Raw genomic sequence first — 22,176 nt, forward strand, 5'->3', positions numbered from 1 at the left:
ACAGGTAGTAATCTTAAACGGAAATGGTAAGAGGTGTTAAAGTGCTCACATGATATTTTGAGAGATCATATTTTAAGTAGTTGTTAACAAAGTGTTTTCCGATATTTGCTACATTATACGTTAACATTATACCCTAAATATAGGGAATAAAAAATAGACTGTATGTATAGCACTGGCAGAAAGTACAATGTTGTTTGCCAAACAGTATTTCATGTCTTTGCTTTATGATCATCCAATTTTGTATAGATAACTTCAGTATCTCTCAAGAACTGGCAAGCTATATATAACATACTTGTAAGTGCCAAGGCCAATTCAGTTTTTCCCCTCCCCAGTTGCATATAGGCCGTTTTAACTATAAAACACAACAACATTACAGCATCAATAACAAATATGCAGTTGGTAAGATGTTGTTCCCTTTAATCGTTCAGTTGCTATGCTATAGAATACTTTCCACAATGAAAATTATTTCTGCATTTGCCCACAATGCTGGAAAATGGTTTTGTGCAAATTTATTTGTGATGATACGTAGACACATCAAAATAGTGAGTAGGAAGAAGCGCGCTATGGCAAATCACTCTGCCACAGATGAGGAATTGCTCAGGATACATACCACTTGATATTTATTCCGCTACATTGCTCTATCATTACTAAGTAGTAAAGGATTGAAAGCAGTCCTAGAGCAGTTTCAGTGTGGGAGGAAATGTTTTGGCTATGGTAGGTCAAGGCTTGAGGAAAGACGTTTAATAGTGTCATCCTCTTATAGCTATTTCCTGAGTATAACCCCCATTTAGCAGCTAGGATTCTGAGTAGACCTGTTTAGAATTGATTAAGTCCACTGGGAAAAAGGAGAGTAGATTTTATACCAGCTTTACTCTACCCTTAAGGAGTCTCAAAACTGTTTACAATCACATTCCTTTCCCATTCCCACAAAAGACACTTTTGGCTATTCTACATGGCGGCCACACCAGGCCACTGCGGTGTGTTGGGTCCTCATGGGGGACACATTTTGGCGGCGGAGCTGGTTTTCTGCTTTCTACAATCCTGCAAGGGATACATTTTGGCAGTGGACCCAGTCCATCGCTGAAATGTATCCCCGCAGAGAACACAGACGTGGCAGAAAGGTTCTGTCGCTGTGTTGTTGGTGGAGCAGTTTTGCAGGAAGGTGGGATTGCGTGAGAATGCAATCCCACCTTCCTGCAAAAAAAGAAGAAAAGCCCAATTTTTCCACACAGTAGCACAAAGTGCTGAAGCCACGTGGAGCATTTCTTTCCACCTCCTTAGGACTCATCCCGTCCACACAGATCTCTGCTGGGCTAGGTACTGTTGGCCACTGGAGTACCTAAGTGAATGCGGAAAATATCCACCTTCCCTTAAAGCAGGGCAACTACGGCCTAATGTGTGCCAGACATGAGAGGGGGCCAGCCCGGCAGCGACATCATGTGGAAGCAGGGATTAGACCCACTTCCACATGTGCGCACTCCCGGCCTCTTCCGCTCATGTGGAATTGGCCTTTGTGAGCTAGTTGGGACAGTCAGAGTTCCAAGTGTTCCAGCAGGCTTATGTGACAGAGTGGAGAATCAAACCTGGTTCTTCATATTCGAGTCATCTGTTCCATTTTTCTGGGATCCATTCAGAACGACATGTATATGGTTGGTTGATCCTTATCTGTTGTTGATTTGTTGTTATATGTTTTCTTTAATTGTTCCAAACACACAGTTATCAGGAAGAATTTATTTTGCAGAATGGCTATTAAAATATTCAGCTACTTCTGATATCCATGAATTGATAGTTTCTGAGTGGTTTTTGTAAAGCATGTGCTTGATGTGGCAGATTTTTTATTTTGCTATTGTTTTTAGTTCTTAAATATTTTCTTGGTGTATGACTGTTAAATCTGAATAAAGTGAAAGTAATTTTGTTTTAAGGTTGCTAATAAGAATGACACAAGAGTCCTACCTGAGTCTTCATTCTTTTTCTAGGCTTGTTGGTTTTTAATCTAGTGATATATTAACATTTTCATTAATATTCAGTTTGAAAGTCAAGCGAATAATGCAAAACCCATTATGGGTTCTCATTTGTTCCAGGGACATCAGTTGTTGCGTTTCTGCTTTCCTTCCTAATAGTTCTGTCAGGGTAGTATTAAGGTAATTATTTCTTCAGCATCATTTCCCCTTAGATATTACAAACCTCAGGAAATGACAACTCTGCGTTTGGGAATTACTGTATTCAAGTAAGGATGTTTCCTTACTTGATGACTTTTCATCCACATCTATCTTAGACCTGAGACACTAAACTGAAAGGGAAAGACCAGAACGAAGAGGAGCTCATTAGTATAGCATTTTGTCCACTGCCATTGCTTTTGGTTTTGCGGTCCCCAAATGATCCCATTAATTAGGTTATCAATTAGAATTGTAAGATGACAGAAACATTCTTGATACTCTCAATGCCAGTGTCTTGCTTGTTTTGTGTACCCTGACTTTTTGTTTTGTCCTTACTGCACCACTTGTCCAAAAATGCTGAAAAGGCTGTGTGTGTTTGTGTACTTTTGCTGTTCCTCTTCCATCTTCTTATGCAGCACCACATTAGGGACTATGCTTGTGCAGGCCAGTTGTGCAGCATGTTTTGTCTAGCCCAAAACTTCAAAGAGGGGGCATACCCCCCCCCATTTGGAGCCAACACATGCACAGAATTTCTGACTGTGCTTTGTAAGCAGGTGGCCTCTTCCCTCATTTCCTTTTTCACCATCACGAGAATAGGAGGCTTTCCAGCATGATCCGTTGATTTTCTTCATTGTCATTATGGATGAAATAAGGCTCCTTTTTATCCACCAAGGACTTGCTTTGCATTCCTCAGGAGTCTGTTTGGTACTAGGCAAGCTCCATCATCCAGACTCTCCCTGTTTGTTGTGCTTGTGGTCCCTCATCATGGCATCGAAGGCACTGTTTTTTTTAATATGCAAAATGTGGAACAAAGATGATGCATAACAACGATCAGGAACTCCTGTCTGCTTACGAGAGGCCCACAACGTTGGAGGTTATTCAGTTTGTCAGTGTTTTACCCTGAAATCTCAGTCGGCCTCTGGGCTGAAAGCTTCACTGAGGGAGAAGGCTTCCCCCCCCCCTGTTCCTTTGAAATGTGACTCTGAACTCTGTTTCTGCTATCTTGAGTTCAATTCCCTTGGCTCCAACTACTAAACTACATTCTCAGAATGGTTCTGATCCGTCCAAAAAGAGCTCTAGAGGAGGAATCTAGGTGCCCACATTCTCCAGAATCATCAACCAAGGTCTGGTCACATTGACCATTTACGCACTGGGGGTTTCATGCCAGGCTGCAGGCTGGAGTTTTAGTCGTGGCAGGTTGCACCATTTCTTCCTACACCCACACAGGGGAGCATTTGGCCCAGTGTTCCTCATCCGCCCCCAATTTTTGATTATGTACGGGAGCTGGGACAATGAAGTTCCCAGTGAGTAAACAGTCATTGAGAATCTCTTACAAAGAAGCATAAGAAATTGAAGCATAAGGAGAAGACCAAGAAGCCACGGTGGCATCTTGTTATAATTCAGAGAGTGCCACGGACCCATCACACGATACCATGTGCAATCTGATCCCATTATCTCCAAGTGAATACCTCCATTTCTATGGAAAACAAATGCTAAGAATGGCAAAAGCCCTTGGAATTGATATTTCCATTTCAAGTAACTGTCCAAATAATAGAATTTTGATTCATCTCTACTCTGACACTCTAGAAATAGTTGCCTTTCTGATTCTGGAAGGTCTTTCTGACCTTATGGTTTGAATCTTACAGAAACTATCCTCCATTCAAGCCACACCTTGTAGCATTGAAAACGTTATACAGAGTAAAACAAGATTCCTGTGAGTTTCTCTCCTCCCACTATCTTCATTAGTCATGGAAGGCATGTAGGCATACCAATGGCCTGGCTCTTATTCATCCCCAGCTGACAGGGGAAGCCACTCTCTAGAATCTTTGGGAAGAAAGTTTTATCTTTCCTCTGTTCTTAATTTTTGAGTAACAAATTATCAAGTTATTATTGAAGGCTACCAACTTTCCCTCTGGGAGAATTTTCCCCAGTACCTGACGAATTCAATTTTCTGGCTAAACTTATCCAGTTTGAGAAGATTAACACAGGCAGACATGCCACTGATGTATCAGCCAGATTGATGGCCTTTGCCATAGTTTTCGGGAGGTGCTCATGGATATACAACAGTGGTCCCCAACCTTTTTATCACCCGGGACCGGTCAACGCTTGACAATTTTACTAAGGCCTGGCGGGGGGGGGGTAGTCTTTTGCCAAGGGACGTTGCCGTGGCCTGAGCCCCTGCTCCACTTGCTTTCCGGCTGGTGCCCCTGATTTCCCGCTGTCCACTGGGGGGTACTGCCAGCAGCAGCTGCGCAGTGCCACACCGAGGGGAAGCCCCAGCCATGGCAACCGCTGGAGAGCACCAAAGGTGAGCCGGTGGCAGAGTGGCAGGGCAGCCCCCGAGAAAGCAGCCAGGGAGGAGGATGAGGAAGAGCTGCGGCCCAGTACTAACTGATCTACGAACCGGTACCGGTCCCCGGACCGGGGGTTGGGGACCACTGCTATACAACACTGCTTTCCCTCTGGAGACTCACTGTAAAGTTGAGGAGCTCCCCTGTGAGTGTTTCTTTGTTTTGCTTACACAAGGTTTGCTATTTAGCATACTGCACACACAAAAATGAAACTTCATGGTACAGGAAAATACCTGCACTCTGGGCTTGCTGACTGCTCTTCTTCAGAGAAAAGGTGCCTGAGGTGGTTTTGAGAGGCTGTGGCTGAAGCTTGAGTGAGAGTCCAGACCTCTCTGGGCAGAGTTAAGGCATCCTTTCTCCACCTGGCTACAGCTTCTTCCTCTTCACCTCCCTGCAGTGCAACCTTGCAGAAGCCAGCCTGGCTCCTGGCTGAGAATATTCACAAGATAGGCTGCCAGCTTACCATAAAAACATGAGAGAGGCCATGAGCATCAAGCTTCACCCCAGGTACCTTTTCCCTGAAGAAGAGCAAACAGCTGTTGATGAAGGAAAGGATATCAGTTTGTACTTCATTGAGATTGCCAGACCCCACTTGGAAGTTGGCATCTCTAGCAATGTGTGAAAGTCAAATGTAGGTTGGGGTGGGGTGGGTCTAATATGTATGTCAATTTTGGTGACATAGGAAGAGACCCAGCAACCTCAATTGCTGTGAGGTTCATGCAGTGGTTAGGAGTGCTGACTTCTAATCTGGCGAGCTGTGTTTAATTTCCACACACACAGCTGGGTGACCTTGGGGTCACCACAGCACTGATAGAACTGTTCTAACTGAGCAGTAATATCAGGGCTCTCTCAGGCTCACCCACCTCACAGGGAAGAGGAAAGGGAAGGCGATTGTAAGCGGCTTTCAGACTCCTTCTGGTAGAGAAAAGCGGCATATAAGAACCAACTCTTTTTCATATGGGAGTCGTCTTTTGAAGTCACATCTGGTGGGAGTGGCTGGGTGATGTCACATTCAGTAACATATGATTTTCAGGGGTGTGGCCAGTTGACATCACTTTCTGGGGTCCTTGAAATTTGGAGAATATTTCAGGTGGTCCTCCATGGTCAAAAGGTTGAAAAACACTGCTGCATCAGCTTGTGAAATAGCTATGGATCCTTTCCTAGTGGGATCTACATAGTAGGGACTTAGAATACAGAAGCAGACAACCTCCACAGGGTCTGTCTGACCAGATACATAAAGGCAATTTTTGACACCTTGGAATATCCAAGGGTTTGTGAGTCGAGGCCTAGAAAGCACCACAATTCTGTTCCCTAATAGCAGTTATTTCACTTCCCTGAGACATGCATTCTAGATCCCTTGCTCATTTTTATTGCATCCTTTCCCTCTCCTAAACAAAGTTATAAGTGAGATGCTGGCTAAATGGACAGATTGTTTCTTAGTATCTCCCATCTGATCTCACCAGGTCTGGTTCTTAAAGTTGTTCTGCTTAATGTGCGTGGACAGCACACTATTCTCTCCCATCCCAGATCTGACGCACCATGGTGTAGCGAAGCTACACTTGACAATATGGAGGATCCTGCCGTACAACACTCTCCCAGTGGAGAATGGGATATTTAATTTCAAGCCCATATACCTTAAAGCAGATATTCGTATGACAGGAAGTGGGCACAATTTGAGTTCTGGGTGTCTGTTATAGAGGTGAATGCCATTTAATCTGCCTGTTAGTAGTTTTAGAATACTTGTAATCACTAGCACAGGCCAGTTTAGTGGTGTCTTTATTGAAGACCCACCTAGCAGCCATTGCTGCTTTTCATGAATTACCTATCGCAGGAAATTATCCTACCAGTATTTTCCTCTGCCCCAAACTCAGAAATGGAAAAGGCCCTATATAGCCTGTATGTTAGAACCTTTTCCTACTATTTATACTGACCATTCCATAACAACTGAGCACTGTTCACCATATATACTTGCATATAAGCTGAGTTTTTCGGCCCCTTTTTTAAGCTGGAAAAGTCCCCCTCGGCTTATATGTGGGTATTAAAAAAACAGCTTCCAGACAAGACAGGAGGGTGGGAGACAAGTATACTTGCCTGAAGAAGCAGAGGCAGGAACATCAGAGACGCAGCAAGCCTGGGAGGGAAACAGCAATCTCCCCTCACTGCCTTAACGAGGCTAGCTCGAGGCTAGCACATGTTGCAGGAAGCTCTACAGGAAGCTCTGAAGCCTCTGTCTCAGTGGGAGAGCAGAGAGCAGAAGGAGGAAATGCCCCTAGAGGAAGGAATAAAGGCAAGAGAGGTCAGAGGGAAAGAGGAGGGAGGAGCAGGAGGGTGGGAAGAATAGGGAAAAGAATCCTGCCCAATCCTTGGCTTATATGTGAGTCAATAAGTTTTTTCAGCATTTTGTGGTGTAATTAGGTGCCTCAGCTTATATGTGGGTTGGTTTATATGCGAGTATATACGGTATTTGTTATTGAGGCCCTACGAAGGATGAAACTGTATAGAAGGGTAATTGTTTCTACCTGTTCCTGTTATATGCCATCTAGACGGTTATGTCTGCTTGATGTGAAAACACACTCCACCCAAGTACAGGGGTCTTCCATGTTTAATCAGTGAGTTTCCCTGTTGGACATCTGTATGGTGGCAACTTGGCTGACAGAAGACACATTTGTGAAGCACCAGCCAGAACATTACATGGCTGAAGGAGCCGGTGCGGGATCGGGGATCATGGTGGCAGCTTGGTGATGGGATCGCAAAGAGTGGGACACAACTGAATGTCTAACAACAACAAAAACAAAAATGCTTTAGATCTATAGGCAAGGAAGGAAACAGATATGGGAAAGACTTTTCTGCCAGCTTTGTTCCAGAGAGAGATTCACTCAACTTCCTATAGTAATGGTCTCATTGGTAAGCTCCATGAGAAAATGGAAGAGTTACACTTATCTGTAACTGTTGTTCATCAACATCTGTACTGACACATTCTTTCCCCCTTGCCCCACTGTGAGCTCTCACTAGGCCTACTGTGCTGTCCTGCTGGGTTGCACTTACTCAGCTGGGTGGTTGTGCTGAGCCAGAGGGCTAGCCTGTCCAGAGTCCAGCCTGGGAGGTCAGGAGCCAAGAGAGGCAGAGTACACGGCAGGCAGGGCAGGGAGCGGAGTCAAGCTGAGCCAGAGTCGAAAGCCAGGGTTGGAGCCAAAAGCCAAACAGGAATCAGGAGACAAGGAATGGAGTCAGAAGCTGAGCTGGGAATAAAGAGCCCCGGTATGATTGGAAGTTGAGCTTAGGGTCTGTAACCAAGAGCATAGTCAGAAGACAAGCCGAGGGTCTGGAACCAGAAGTGTAGTCAAAAGCTGAGCTGAGGGTCTGGAGCTGGAGCTAAAGGAACAGAGCTTTGCCACGGCGAACCGGAACAGGAGTTGTCTGGGAAGATGGGCAGGGAAACGCACACATTGCCCCACAAAGGACTTTGTTCCAAGGTCCTCCTAAAATACACAGAACCTGGTGGAACTGCCCTCAGCCAGAAGTACTGCAGCTGGAGGTAATCCTCGCCAGAGAAAGGAGTTGCAGGTGGGCTGCATCCACTCTGACAGCGAGCTGCCAAGCATGCAAATCTTCTGATAGCTGTCAGGATAGATCGCCTCTGCTGTTGCTACCGCTCTGGTGAATGTCCAGGACTTGTGGGGGTCTTGACCTGATGACAGTGGTGCTGCTCCTCTGGCGAGTCCTCAAGTCTGGGGGGGGGGGGTCTTCTCCCGGGGCTTGACATAAGCTGGCACAAAGGGCTGGGTCTCAGTCTGGTTAGGCTCTGGTGTCTCGTCTTCCGGGACATTTGAGGCTGGCAAAACTTCTGGATCAGTGCCCCCTGACACCATCGCTGGTGGTGCAGCCATATATAGAAGGAGATTTGAGGTGGCTTAGCTGGAACTGAGGGAAGGGGTGCCTGCCAATGGAGCATTCAACATGTTGTGTGGGAATCCTGTGCATGCATCAGCTCTGAAAAAGGGTGAGAAATCCCCTCGTAGGAGCTTTTGAGCTAGAAAGAAAATGTCCTGTGGCCAGCCTGTGTAAGAGCAGTCCGCACAGTGTTTCTGCACAAGTAAGTGCAACACTTGATTCTTTTCACGATTATGGAAAAATTGTGGGCAATTCCTCTTAAGACTAATTAACATGATACAACGTGGAGCCTTTACTGGATACATCAATCTGTAGTTCCACCATCAAAAGCAAAAATAGGGAGGCCAATTTGAATTGAAGCTGCCGCATAGAAGAAATGACGATCGATTTTTTCCTCATGCCATTTTTTGATCAAAACTGTCCCTGTCCTCATACTTTTATTAGCTGCCGTGTAAATAACAAAGGCAAGCTCTCTCTATTGTTTGTTTTTATTTGACTTTCAACTACTGGGAGCCCAGGAAAGGAGATGTTCTGTTCTGGAAACAGCATGATGAAAGATATAATCCCTAAATGCTACAGCCTAAATCCTTGATTCCCCACATTATTCTTATCTTCCCCACAAGTATTTTTAAAGGCTAAACAGCTTGAGAGCTGATCAGAAGTATAGCTTCGCTACTGCTGTTAGTGATCTTAAGTTAATAAGGCCAATTTATGTTTCCTACTTTTGATTACAATATAGTAACCTGTATCTTATCATTCAGCTCATCAGAATTTAAATATTCCTCCAGCGTAAGAGACCTACTGCTCAGGTTGGAGGAAGGCTCAGACTGAAGGAAGGCTTCAGACTTTGCTGAGTGGAATGTAGGTCTATGTTAATCTCTTCTTAGACTTTCTCACCTTAATTGCTATAAATCTGTAAATGAACATCTTATATCGTACAGTGAAAAGGAGGCATTTGTGGATACATAAATCTGCAGATCAGGCCCATTTACACAGAAGGAAGATTCTTTGGACAAACCTAGGGCTCCCCAGATTTGCAGAAAAGTCTGGAAACCAGAAGAAAAAATGAGAAAGGGCGTTTTGGTCCATGTACAGATGATGCTTCTCTGATGAAGCCACTGTGAGGCATTTTACTAAGCCCTTATGCAGATGAAAAACGAGTTACACTTATCTGTAACTCTGTATAGACACATATTCCTTTCCCCTTGCCCCACCATGAGCTCTCACAAGGCCTACTGTGCTGCCCATGGGCCCAGTGCTACTCTTTCTGCTGCCATTATAGCTCCCAGTGTTGCCATGACACCTGGGTGCAGTGCTACACCTAGCACCATATCTAGCCTTGTAGAATGGACAAGCCTGGCACACCCAAGAGGCTGGACTACCCAACTACCTATTAGTGTCAATAATAGTGAACCTGTGTCTACACACATTCCTGAAGTCTGATTCCCTGTCTCAAAATCCTATCAAAGGTGGTAGATGAAAGTATTTGCCACCAAAAAAGACTGTGAGGCAATGGTGGGATTGAATTAATAAAACATTGAGTGTTTATACAGCATTGATAAGTCGTTGCAAGGGTACAAACGTACAGACTTGCAAAAACATAACAAACGGGCCACAGAGAGCAGGTATTAGCATGTGTGTGTTTCGGGGGTGTATATAGGTACAGATTAAATGAGATGTGTATAGATTATAGCAGTGGTCCCCAACCTGCGGGCCGCGGCCCGGCGCCGGGCCGCAAAGGCCATGGCGCCGGGCCGCGGCTCCCTCTCCCTGCTCCCCCGCAGTAAAAAACTTCCCAGGCCGGGAAGCTACTTACTGCGGGAGGGCGGGGAGAGGGAATCAGGGCCGGGCCACGCCCGTGCAGGCCGCGCCCGCTCGGCCCGATCCACGGGCGCGGCCCGCGGGTGCAACCCGATCCGCGGGCGCGGCCGGGCGCGGCTCGTGGGTGCGGCTCGTGGGCGCGGCCGGGCGCAGCTCGTGGGCGCGGCCCGATCCGCGGGTGCGGCTCGCGGGTGCGGCCCGAAGCATGGGCGTGGCCCGCGCGGGCGCGGTCCCTGCGGGCGCGACCCAATGCCCTGCCGGTCCCCAGCCTAATAAAGGTTGGGGACCACTGGATTATAGGAAGTGATCACAACTCTTTCTGCCAGTGGAGGGAGCTGCTGTGTGGAATAACTTTGGGGAGATTGTCCTCACATCCTGAAAGATCATGGGCCTTCTCTATTAAAAATTTGTGTATTTCATGAGCCCATATCTCTTAATGAGGATCTTGATGAAAGGGAGCCACTCCTGTACTGCTCAAATGTCCCAATTTAATTGTTAAAGATCTATAGAGGCAGTGATGAGTGAGATTATTTGCTGTTTTCCTCTAACAGAGGCAGAACTTTTAACAGTGTATTAATAAATGCTTCTGAGTGAAATTGAAATATTCCAGCAAAATCATTTAGCAATATTTTGGTGTCTCCAGTGAGACTTTTCCTGAGATAAGTAATATAGAGACCAAATATCTTTAGCTCAGCCTCCTCAATAAAATGGTTCCAGCTGATTTGGACTCAGTCCACTGCAGTACCTATGAAACATTCTTTCAAAAATAGTGCTGTTCAATGTCTCCTAAATAATTTCCTCAAAGATATATTCTATTGAAATCCTCTAAACTAAATGTATTTATGTTGATAGAATTGGAGTCATTTTAATAACACCAACCAGCCAAGGAGATAATGTTGCTGTGACTGACAAGCTTAAACAGAGATCTTTTAAACACAGTAAAAGTATGCTAGCAACCCCATTTTATCTTTTGTGAAATATATTGGCAAGCTCTGCTACAGTATTAAAATAGCATAAGATATTGCATATACTTGCAGTAGATTGGAGGTGGGGGATATAGAAAGCCAGCTGGGGATCCAGTTTTCCTGCAGCAGGGTAGAAGTATAGTTTATTTTCAGTTTTTAAATATATAAATATTTAGGTATAGGCATGTTTAAAAGGATTATAATACAGGTCAAGAGCTGAGGGCATAAAAGTACTTATGATTGCCTGGGCTTAACCTGTGAAGTCTGTGGGATAGTAATACATTTCATATGTATATATCATCATGCAGGATGCCTACCTGTTGGGTTGTTTTTCGACACATCATTATTGGTATTCTAAATAGGAACACTGGGTTGGATTTAATGATTCTGGGAATATAGGAGTGTGCTAGAAGAAGGGGAAACAATATTCAGTAAATATGCTCAGTTCATGGAAGCAATTGATCGAACCACAGATGATCTTTTCTTCTGACCAGTCATCATTAAGGAAAAGCAAACACTCTTAAAATAGAATCTATTAACTGGCAATGCTTGTTTGTTTTCTGAAAAGATGGTGTTCTGAGAATGAACAAAGTAAGTTCGGCATATCAATAGGCTAACTATCAGCATCCTTAGGTGTCCTATAACAGTGATGATGATGATGATGATTTTAGCCACTCGGTCAAGTCCAGCTCCTGCCGATCCCATGGCTCAACTGTCGCCATGATTTCTGATCTTGCACTGCTTCTTTTAGTTGTGTAATGTTCTGGCCAGTGTCTATTTTGTTAATATATACAGTTAACAGGGCTTCAACTTTGATTTCCAGGAAGGAATGTGTGATGGACTATGATCATAATAAACATGTGATGGACTGTGAAGGGTTACTGCCTCACAGAGCCAGAAAGTTTTTGAATGACAGGCTGCTTGGATGGATTTCATTGAAAAGTGCTAGTGGAGAAGAAAGACTTGTGAACTGATTACTGAAGTGAATTCAGTTTAACTTTTCCTCACAGGCAGAAAAGGCCAAGAGGGTGTTCATATGGAAGTGGGGCAAATCCCTGCTTCCACGTGATGCAGCTGCTGGGCAGGCCTCCTTCTGGGCCTGCTGCAGATCAGGCCCTCAGTTGGCCCACCTAAGGGAATGCAGGAGATTCTGCATTCCCCTAGGTGCTGCGGGGACCAACAGGTCCTGTCCTGCAGCAGGCCCATTTGGATAGGGAAGAGCTGCACCTTCCGGGCCTGGCTGCTCCCTACGATGGCCTAGAGGGGCCAAAGAATACCCCAGTCAGCTTTGTGGCGCTTTACCATACTGCGAGGCAGACCAGGGCATTCATTTTTATTTTGCAGGAAGGTGGGATTGCAAAATTAAACCCTGTCCCATCCCCTGCACATGTGGACAGATTGCTGCGGAGCATACAGCTCTGCAGGAACATACTGGCGACAACCCAGCTCTGTTTCCACCATGCGGAATTGGTCTGACTGAGGATTGGGAAGGTTGATGAGGAAGACCCCCATTCAGGCCAGAAGAAGTGACATACTCCTAGTTTAGTGAAATATTTCCCTGTCCAGTTGAAAAGGGAAATAACTCAAAAGAGAAGAGTAATCTGTGGGTTGTTCAGAGAAGGATTTTGGGTAGTTGGTAGGATATCCCTGCATCTGAAACCTGGTAAGTTTAACTCAAAAATATATATTGGAGTGATTATCCACCACTGAAAATACAGCCTCTCATCTCAAAAATTCTAAGGCTTTGTGAAAAGCTTAAAATTCTTACTTGTTAGAAACATATTAACTGGAGTTTGTGAATTTACTAAATTACCTCAGAGTTTTTATTGATTCATGTCAGATATTTTACTCCTGATTCTACCTGACCTTTTCCCTTCTTAGTTCAAAAGTAATCAAAATATTTCCTCATGTGCTGTGTCTCTTCCCTCATGTTCCTGGGCTGAGCCAGCATCAAAATATAATCACATGACAAGGTGGGGCAGCCATAAACCTTCAAGTAATTAGAAGATAGATGAAGGGGTTACTCAGTCAGAAAGGGAAAGAAAAAAAAATCCTGCTTGTGAGGGAGGGAAGATGTAGAGGTTCATAGTATGAATCCTGGTATCTTCCATGGAACAAGTTTACAGATGTATTGGAAAGATCAATGGAGCGAACAGGGTTTTTAAAATGTGAAACTGAAAATAAGGGCCCTCATTATTTTGAGTAACAATGGTAAGCAGGTTTTCAAATGAAAAAAATCCTGATTTCTTTTTAGAAATAACTTTGGAAGATAATATTGGAACAAGAGGCCTGAAAACCTCTGTAGATTTCTTGAACTAATAATAGACTTTTATATTCTATTACAGAGGCAAATAAATAATTAAATAGGACAAAGAAATAATTGGACTAATAATTTCTATCTCAATAATATGTATTTGGAAAACAACACAGTGATACAAATAAACATAAATCTGAAAATTTGATTAAATAATCAATAATATTTATGGCAACAATAAAGGAAAATAACATTGTAAGGGAATTAGAGTGACCTTGAGTCCAGGTACATTATTATAGTGTAGATATTGTTTGACTTTAATTTTTATTAATGTAGATAATGGCTTACCAAGGCCTTATGGCTGCATTACTAGTGCTCTAAAATTTAATTAGATTTTAGAGCAGCCGTTAATTTTTTTTTTTAAGATTCTATAATTTGGAGGCAAACTTCATCCATTTCATATCATTATGCTTTGAAAAGAAAGTGAAATGTGATGTTTGGTCTACAATTCCTTTCAGCATTAATAAATAAAAATTGAGGTAATATGTGTAGCTAATTATCTTTTTAGCATGGTTTGTACAGCAAGTGCAGAGTTTTTACAAATAGTTTACAGTGTATGAGACTGAATAAAGATGTCATCACTGAACACTAGAGGAGAGCACGAGTCCAATAGCACCTTAAAGACTATCAATATTTGTAGCAGGGTATGAGCTTTCATTAATCACTCCTTACTTCTCAAATACAGAAGTGAACATGTAAGACCCCTCCCCTTCCCCTACCCCACTCCTTTTCTTATGGCCCTTATCTTGCTGATCATATACCAATTGAGCTGAATATCAGCTAGAGACAGCTTTTTCCATAATGATACCTCACCTTTGGCATATGTGAGTTTTGCCTAATGCCTTCCTTACTTTCCAGGCTAAAAGATTTCCAACATTAATTACTAGACTTTTAAGTAACAGACCTTATTTTGTTTAGTTGTCTTATAGTCTACTTCTGTTGTCTTATAGTCTACTTCTGTCCTGAAGACTTATTTATCTATATCATTTGTGCTCAGTGCAATTTTTATGCCTTGGATTGTATTGTTTTAAGAGTTGTTTTAGTTTAGTTTTGTTGTTTTACTTGTAAACTGACCACCTCCCACTGAACTGCTTCTGTCCTTCTCCTTTAAAACAGACAGTATAGCTGGGGGCAGGTATTTTCCTCATCCTGGTTTGGGGAAAAAAGAAATACTGCTTCTGCATACATGCATCTGTGATTGCATTTCTGGAAAACTTATTCTCCAAATGAAGTTGTAGCCAGTCTTCTTTTTGTCCATGATGAAGCTATGTTCTTCTCACAATCTGATACATATATTTAACTAGAAAAGTACCCTTTTCCCTAGCCTTCTTACAAGCTCTGTAGCTTGCTGCACTCAAAATCTAAGAAAATAAATAAATAAAATAATATTTAGTGGTAAGTGGAATACTTAATGAACATTTCTGTCACGTGCTAAAAGAACTGCAGCAATACCGGATGAAACAACAAGAAAAGAGATTATCCCTTTTTTTAAACTGTATCCAAAATTAGATTCATAGCAAATGTTCTTTCTCAAGTAAAACAGATTACTTTGTTCTCATCTGCTCTGTTTTATCCTAGCAACAATCCTGTGAGGTAGGTTATGTTAAGAGCATACAGCTGGCCCAAGATCATCCAACAAGCTTCCATAGAAGAGCAGGGACTCAGACCTCAGTCTGCCAGATCCTAATCTGACATTCAAACCACTAAATTGGCTAACATGGAGTATATGTGGTAATTATCATCATCATAACCCATAAAATTGTGACTATGGACCCCAATTTGCAAGATCTCAGATTGGCCCCTGAGGGCCAGTCAGAAGAGCTGATGTGTCATTTGGAAGCACTGTAGGGCCCTTGCTGTGAGTGGGTCCTCGCCCACTGAGGGCTAATCAGAGGCTCTTCCCTGCATCTGTGGGGGCCATGAGTCCTGGCAGCCTCTGCCATGAGCGCTCACCCTTCTGGTGGGCCTCCCCACCACCATGTGGGACCAGGAGTGCAGCTGGTCTCTGCTGCAGTGGCCTGATCTTCTGGCTGGTCTCCCTGCCTCCACACTGGTCGAACACCCACCCTTCTGAGCTGCCTTCCCAACTTTGTTGGAGGGGGCAAGTTGCACCACAAACCTCTGCAGCAGCTACTCACCCTTCTGTACAGCCTCCCTGCCTCAATGCACAATGAACTCTGTCTCTATCTTCCGGAATATTTGCCAGTCCTCCCAATTTGGTGTCATCTGCAAACTTGATGAGTAGTCCCTCCACCCCCTCATCTAGATCATTAATAAATATGTTAAAAAGTACCGGGCCGAGCACCGAGCCCTGAGGTACCCCGCTACTCACCTCTCTCCAGTCTGATGGTGCGGGAGGGCTTCCAATTCTGTGATTCCTACCATCTTCTGGCCTACTTTTAAAGTGGGTTTAGTTCCTAGTTATGTTATAATGTAAGTGCATGTTGACTCCGATAGTTTAGAGAAGATTCTTAAACTGCCTTTTGGTTGTAAGTGCCATAGCTTCCATTGGAAATTTCAATGGTATGTGTGTGTAGTGTTGCTATAATTTGAACCAAGGTGTTCTCCTTCCCTTCATCTTTGGCATCCTGAAGCTGGTGGCCAATTTGAGAGTGCCAGCTTTATTTTCTGCTTAATTATTCCTGCCCCAAATAGATCTCTTGCAAATAGCATGGGAGATGGTGCATGGGCTTCTGATATAACTTAGATCAGGATATGCCAACTCCTTTCATTTTTTCATTGCAAGTCCCATGATCATCCTAAAGTTGGTGGCCAATTTTGAAAGGCCTAGTTTTATTTTCTGATGAGTTGTGCCTTCCAAATAAAACCTTAGCTTCCTTTGCAAATGCCATGGGGGATGTTCTGCAGATTACTAGGACCCAGATGTTCCAATTCTTTTCATGTTTGGCACTTCACCTCCCACGATCATCCTGAAGCTGGTGACTAATTTTGAGACACCGTCTTCATTTTCTGACGTGTTATATGTATCTCCGACAGAGAAACTGATAGATCCTTTTATTGTTGTAGATAGCTCTCTCCTGCTTCTTCCTTGAAAAGAGAAAACCTGTGAAGAAAATAATAAAATAACCAGTGGGTGTTGTCATTGGGCTGTTGCTGTAGGAGAAATGGGAATCAAACATAAAAATCTTCACTCTGCTCTGAAGACTTATGGATGACCTTGCAGATATTCTCAGCCTATTCTACTTTACATGATTGTTGTGAAAATAAAACACAGGAAAGAGAGCCATAATGTCTTAAGTTCCAAAGGCAGTTTAAAAGCTGACTGATAATTTTGCTGGAATTTCTCATTTCAAAATAAAAGTATCTATACATGTTCCACTTGACAGCGACTAGTTGGGCCAGCTATTTAGATAGATCCATAGTGGTTGGTCACAAATAAATATTATTTGGTTGGCACAGAATCTCTTGTTCCTAGGTTGCTTTTTGAAATGGCTTTACTTTTGTTGCAGTGAAAGCAGAGTGGTAGGAAAGCAGGTCTTCCCTGCATTTTTTCCTCTAGTTAAAAATAAATGTTTTGATATAGCACCTTAAAGAGAGTCAATTGAACTTCTAGGCGAAACTGGGGGGAGCGGGCATTATCAGGAATGTTGTCCAGTCTGTATAAACTGTGAAAATAAAAGCACAGAATAAAAGCACAGAAAGGATTTGACCGCACCAGATAATTCCTTTCCTTTCTTAGTTATTATCTCTAATCTCTAATATAAAATAATTGAGTTGTTGGTCTGTAAATATGTATTTTCATCTGCTGTACTGAATTTATAAGCAGAGTTCAGTGTAGCTAATAGACTGGCATAGAACAGTATTTCAAAAAGTTACAGTGATATGTTATACTGTTTGATGATTTTGACATGATTGATTTTGTTCTTGGTCAGTTAATTATATAGCTACAAATTAGAGAATTATTTTATCCTGGGAGATGATTCAAGAAATTAGGTCACTGTCATTTATCATTATAATTTCCTTCCCTAACACATCTGATCTTTGCACACATTTTTTTACTTTATAAAATCCCCCTCCAGTTAGCATACATTCTCAATAATTACCATGACACGGTGAAGAAAAGCTAAGCTGACAAGATCTTACAAAAATACCCGCCTTCCTTTACTCATTACCTTAATCTTTAAAATTGTATATTAAGAACTACACTACATATATATGGACATTAAGAGAACTCAATTCTGAAATGTCTGCTTTAGGCAACAATCTAAGTGCATCTCATTACAAGGCATTTCTTTTAAGAACATAACCCACTGCAGAGACAGACAGCATCAAGCACTGATTTTCAGCTATGGAGAACAATGGGATACTACAATGGCTGCTGCAAATGGTTGCAAGCCTTAAGCCCACTGGTGCCTTCTCTGCTAGGCTGTGGCTCTGATCTCCGTGACCTCAGGCAGCCAAAAGAAGAAGTGCCAATAGGCCGTACCATTGTGTACCAGCATATATATGCACAAACTCTGCATTAGGTTCATATTGTGAAATAAGCATACTTGTTGAAGGATAAACAAAGGAGTTGTTTGTAAACTGAAGAGGTATACAGACCGTCTATTTTCAACAGTTATAAAAACAAGGTATTTGAATAACTAAGAAGATACAAGAACTTCAACATGGGGATCTAGGGGTCAGCCATGCGATGGGTGGTCTCCTTTCTTCTTGGTTGGGGACAGAAGGATCGTGATTGGGGAGACACAATTGTGCCACTGTCCAGTCACATGTGGAGTGCCTCAGGACATGCATCTATTCCCAATGTTATCTAGAAAAGGAGGAGAAGAGTTGGTTTTTATATGCTGTTTTTTTTTTGTTTACCAGGCTTCAAAACATCTTACAATCGCCTTCCCTTTCCTCTTCTCCCAACAGACACCCTGTGAGGTAGGTGAGACTGAGAGAGCCCTGATATTATTGCCTGGTCAGATCAACTTTATCAAGGCTGTGATGAGCCCAAGGTCACCCAGCTAGCTGCATGAGGGAGAGCAGGAAATTAAATCCGGCTCGCCAGATGAGAAGACGCTGCTCTAAACTACCACACCATGATGGCCAGTTTAATATCATTATGTGCTCAGCTGATCTGGGGATATGGTTTGGGTGCCATCAATACGCAGATGACACTCAGCTGTATTAATGAATGGCTGGCCAGATTCACCCCCCAGAGTCACTGGCCTGGTGTCAAGAGATTATAATGGGATGTTTCTGACAGATTCACCTGAACCTAAACCTAAAAAGATAGAGGATGTATGGTTGGTTAAGGCAAGGACAGAGTAAGAAGTGCACCTTCCATGTCTGGGTACAGTTAACAGCTTGGTGCTCTATCAGGAAATTGGGGATTTTTGATGTCTCCCTTACAAAAGAGTCACACATCCTGAATGTATTTCTCCTGGCGTTTTACTATGTTAGCTAGGCAAAGCTACTAGCACACTACCTGGCCACAGATGACCTATCCACAATGACCCATGTAACAGTAACCTCTAGATTAGATTAATATAACTCACTCTACACTGATCTATCCTTGGCCCTGATTTGGAATCTGCAGTTGATAATAGAATGTGACTACATGGTTTATTCAACCTGCCCTGCAACAGTTGCATTAGTTTCCGATAGAGTTCTGGATCAAGTTCAAGGTATTGGTATTAACCTTGACGTAGGTACACAGTCTGGGCCCTGTGAATCTGAGGAACCGTGTGCGGCCCCGCAGAGTTACACACTGGGTCTGAATAATTATTCAAAGACCAAGTTGACACACAAGGGCAGAATCCAAAAGCCAGTCCGTAAGGTCAAATCCTGGAGAATTTGTCCACCTGGGGAAATGGGAGAGGGAAAGGCAGAGTCAGGAGCCAAGCTGGGTTCAAGGAGTCAGAGGGAGTTCCAAAGCTGTAGTGTGGTTGAGTAGCCAGGGAGCAGTCCAAAACTGAGCTGAAGTCAGGAGCTGGAGCATAGTCAAAAGACAAGCTGAAGTCAGGCTCTGAGAACAGGGTCGAGAGCAAAGCTGAGGTCTGGGACATTTGAGAGCCAAGCCAGAGTAAGGAACCAAGAGCAGAGCCGAGAGCCGAGAGCCAAGGCCAATATCAGGAACCAGGACAGAGTTGAGAGATAAAGTTAGAGTCAGGAATCAAGACCACAGTTGAGTGAACCAGAAGCAATGTGTTTAGTCCAGGGTCAGCATTTGAGTCTGCCACGGCCTCTGGAGTGCCCTCTAGCAGCTTGTTGGGAGGTACAGATATGTCAAATCGCCTCTCCCAGTGTGCTTCCGGAAAAATGTTGCACTAAGCAAACACCAACTTTCTGATGATCATTGGCCCCAGAGACATTAACCTGGCCTCAATCAGAGTCATGGCCTTTTTGGCCCTGGCTCCTGCCTGGTGGAATGAGCTGCCAATAGAGATCCGGGTTCTGATGGAGTTGGAAAGATTAACCAGGCCTTTACCATCAATATGGCTGGAAAATGGCCAGCAAGATGGCAGTGATCTGAATGGCAGAATGACGGAGCATTTTAAAAATGATATTTTAAAGATAATTTTATTGTGTTTATTTTATTGTAGATTGGTTTTAATGCTAATATTGTTATGGAGCCCATTTGACAGGGAGCGTGCAGTCAGAAAATTGAATAGATAAATAAATATGACATTTTCCCCTTGATCCTTAGAAGTTCAGTTGAATACTAGAGAAGCAAATGGATGAATTCTGCTCTGTCATGCCTTTCAAATAACATGTGACTTGAGCTGTTTACACTGATAGCTCAGTAGTTCTTTGAGGCAGGGGTAGTCAACCTGTGGTTGGCAGGGGCTCATGGGAATTGTAGTCCATGAACATCTGGAGGAACACAGGTTGACTACCCCTGCTTTGAGGGACAGAATTCACATAAACAGGAGCTCCCAGTTAGCAAGTTCTTTGAGATGCTTGATGAAGGGGCCAGTGCTTTCTTACTTACTGGCACTTTGAGCGTATCATCAAGAGACAGAGACATACAAAAAAATAAAACGTACACAAAGGATTTTGCTTTGGGTCAGGAGATTATGATTATTCTCTGGCTGTAAGCAATGTCTAAGGAAAGGAAAATCCTTACCTTGCAGTTACCTACATTGTATTTGGCTACATACCAGCCATATATTTGCTGCCTCTGTTTTCAGCTAGTATAGGGGAAAATAGATATATGCCTCTTGTCTACAGATATCTATCTAGTAATGTCGGCATCTTGTGACTTTCAGGAGATTTCATATTAAACAGAATAGTGCAACATAATATGTATAAATTAGGTTGTTGTTGTTATGTGCGAAGTCGTGTCCGACCCATCGCGACCCCATGGACAATGATCCTCCAGGCCTTCCTGTCCTCTACTATTCCCCGGAGTCCATTTAAGTTTGCAATAAATTAGGTGTTCAAGCCATATTGCTGTTTCAGCAGTGTTACTCTCACAAAAGGACATTAATAGTCATGATGAAAGCTATACTGAACTGGTAGTAGATCCCAGTCCTGGAGGGGGAAAAAAAAGTCTAAGACTAGGGAGAAAGAATATTAAGGAAGCATATTCCTTCCTGTTTCTTTGAATAGGTTTCATTTGTCCCACCCCATCTTACAGCAGTCCCTCCCAAATCAACAATAAGGGGGAGGGGACTTTCAATAGCTAATAAAATAATAATGAAAATTATTTCTCTCCTTACTTTTCATTTTGTAGAAGACTGCATTTAAAATGATTGCTTTATAAACAGTGTCAAAACCAGTACAAATACCTCAAAGTTGCCACCAGTTATGAATGCCATCAGATGGAATATCAGCAGATTGGCTTGTCTTTTGCTGATAGATGTCTAAGTGCAAAACTAAAAAAAAACCACACACATTGGATGTGTTACATCTGTTATCATTGCAGAGACAAAAATAAAGCCTGTAAATACAATATGGAAGCAACAAATCATAGAGCAATTACTCACAAAAGGATATCTAGCAGACTGTGAAGCGGCTGGCCTTGTATTTTCTATTTCTGTAACAGAAATAGTGTTCGGATTTCATTGTGCTGGATAAAGTGAAGAATGGGCAGCTCTCGACAAATGGGTCAGGAAACTACAAGCTAATTATTTATCAGTAAGGGAAAGTCATCTGTGGCTGATAACCATTATTCATCATTCATTGTTATTGATTTTTACACAAGGCAATGATAACTTGTCTAATGAGAGGTTATTGTATAATTCTGTCTGAAGGCTGACTGCTGAGAGGGCCATTATCCAGAAATAACTTTATTATCCAGCTAAAATGTCTAAAGTGCTGTGGAAGAGATGAAACCAAAACCCAAATGGGGTTGTTTTGAGGACTAGTACTGGAATGTGACCAGACACCACTTATTTAAAACCTACATGATGCAACAGGAGAAATTTCAAAGAAAAGCTCAGCTTCTATATTACTTCAAGGAGCCTTTCTTTAATTTTTGCTCTTACAGATGTAATGGAAGGCATTTTCCTATGGTTTTTCCACCAGGGATACCCTTTCCACATCACCTGTAGAAGGAGAGACCACAGTGATAAGTAGGGTACTACAGAGATATGAGATTATGTGGTTTTGAATAGTCCATTGTCTTCCCTCACTCCTCTTATCTACAAGGTTGGTCTGTGCTTGGCTTGGTCAGTTTTCAGCCAGCAATTGTCTGTCTGTCTGTCATGTAGGCATACTTGGGG

General features: G+C 42.9%; 1 protein-coding gene across 6 annotated transcripts in view; it reads left to right on the forward strand.

The window, feature by feature from the left end:
• LOC143831783 (contactin-4) overlaps window positions 1-22,176 on the forward strand; it is a 669,529-nt gene that overhangs the window by 207,007 nt on the left and 440,346 nt on the right. For 2 of the 6 annotated variants that reach the window (XM_077325223.1, XM_077325225.1), the window contains exon 3: window positions 18,329-18,388. The exons of the other annotated variants lie outside the window; for them this stretch is intronic. The gene's annotated coding sequence lies outside the window, so the exon portion shown is untranslated. The remainder of the gene's footprint in view (window positions 1-18,328; window positions 18,389-22,176) is intronic. 6 annotated transcript variants of the gene reach the window in all.

Source organism: Paroedura picta, chromosome 3 (assembly GCF_049243985.1).
Source record: "Paroedura picta isolate Pp20150507F chromosome 3, Ppicta_v3.0, whole genome shotgun sequence".
In the NCBI taxonomy this organism is placed as follows: Eukaryota; Metazoa; Chordata; class Lepidosauria; order Squamata; family Gekkonidae; genus Paroedura; species Paroedura picta.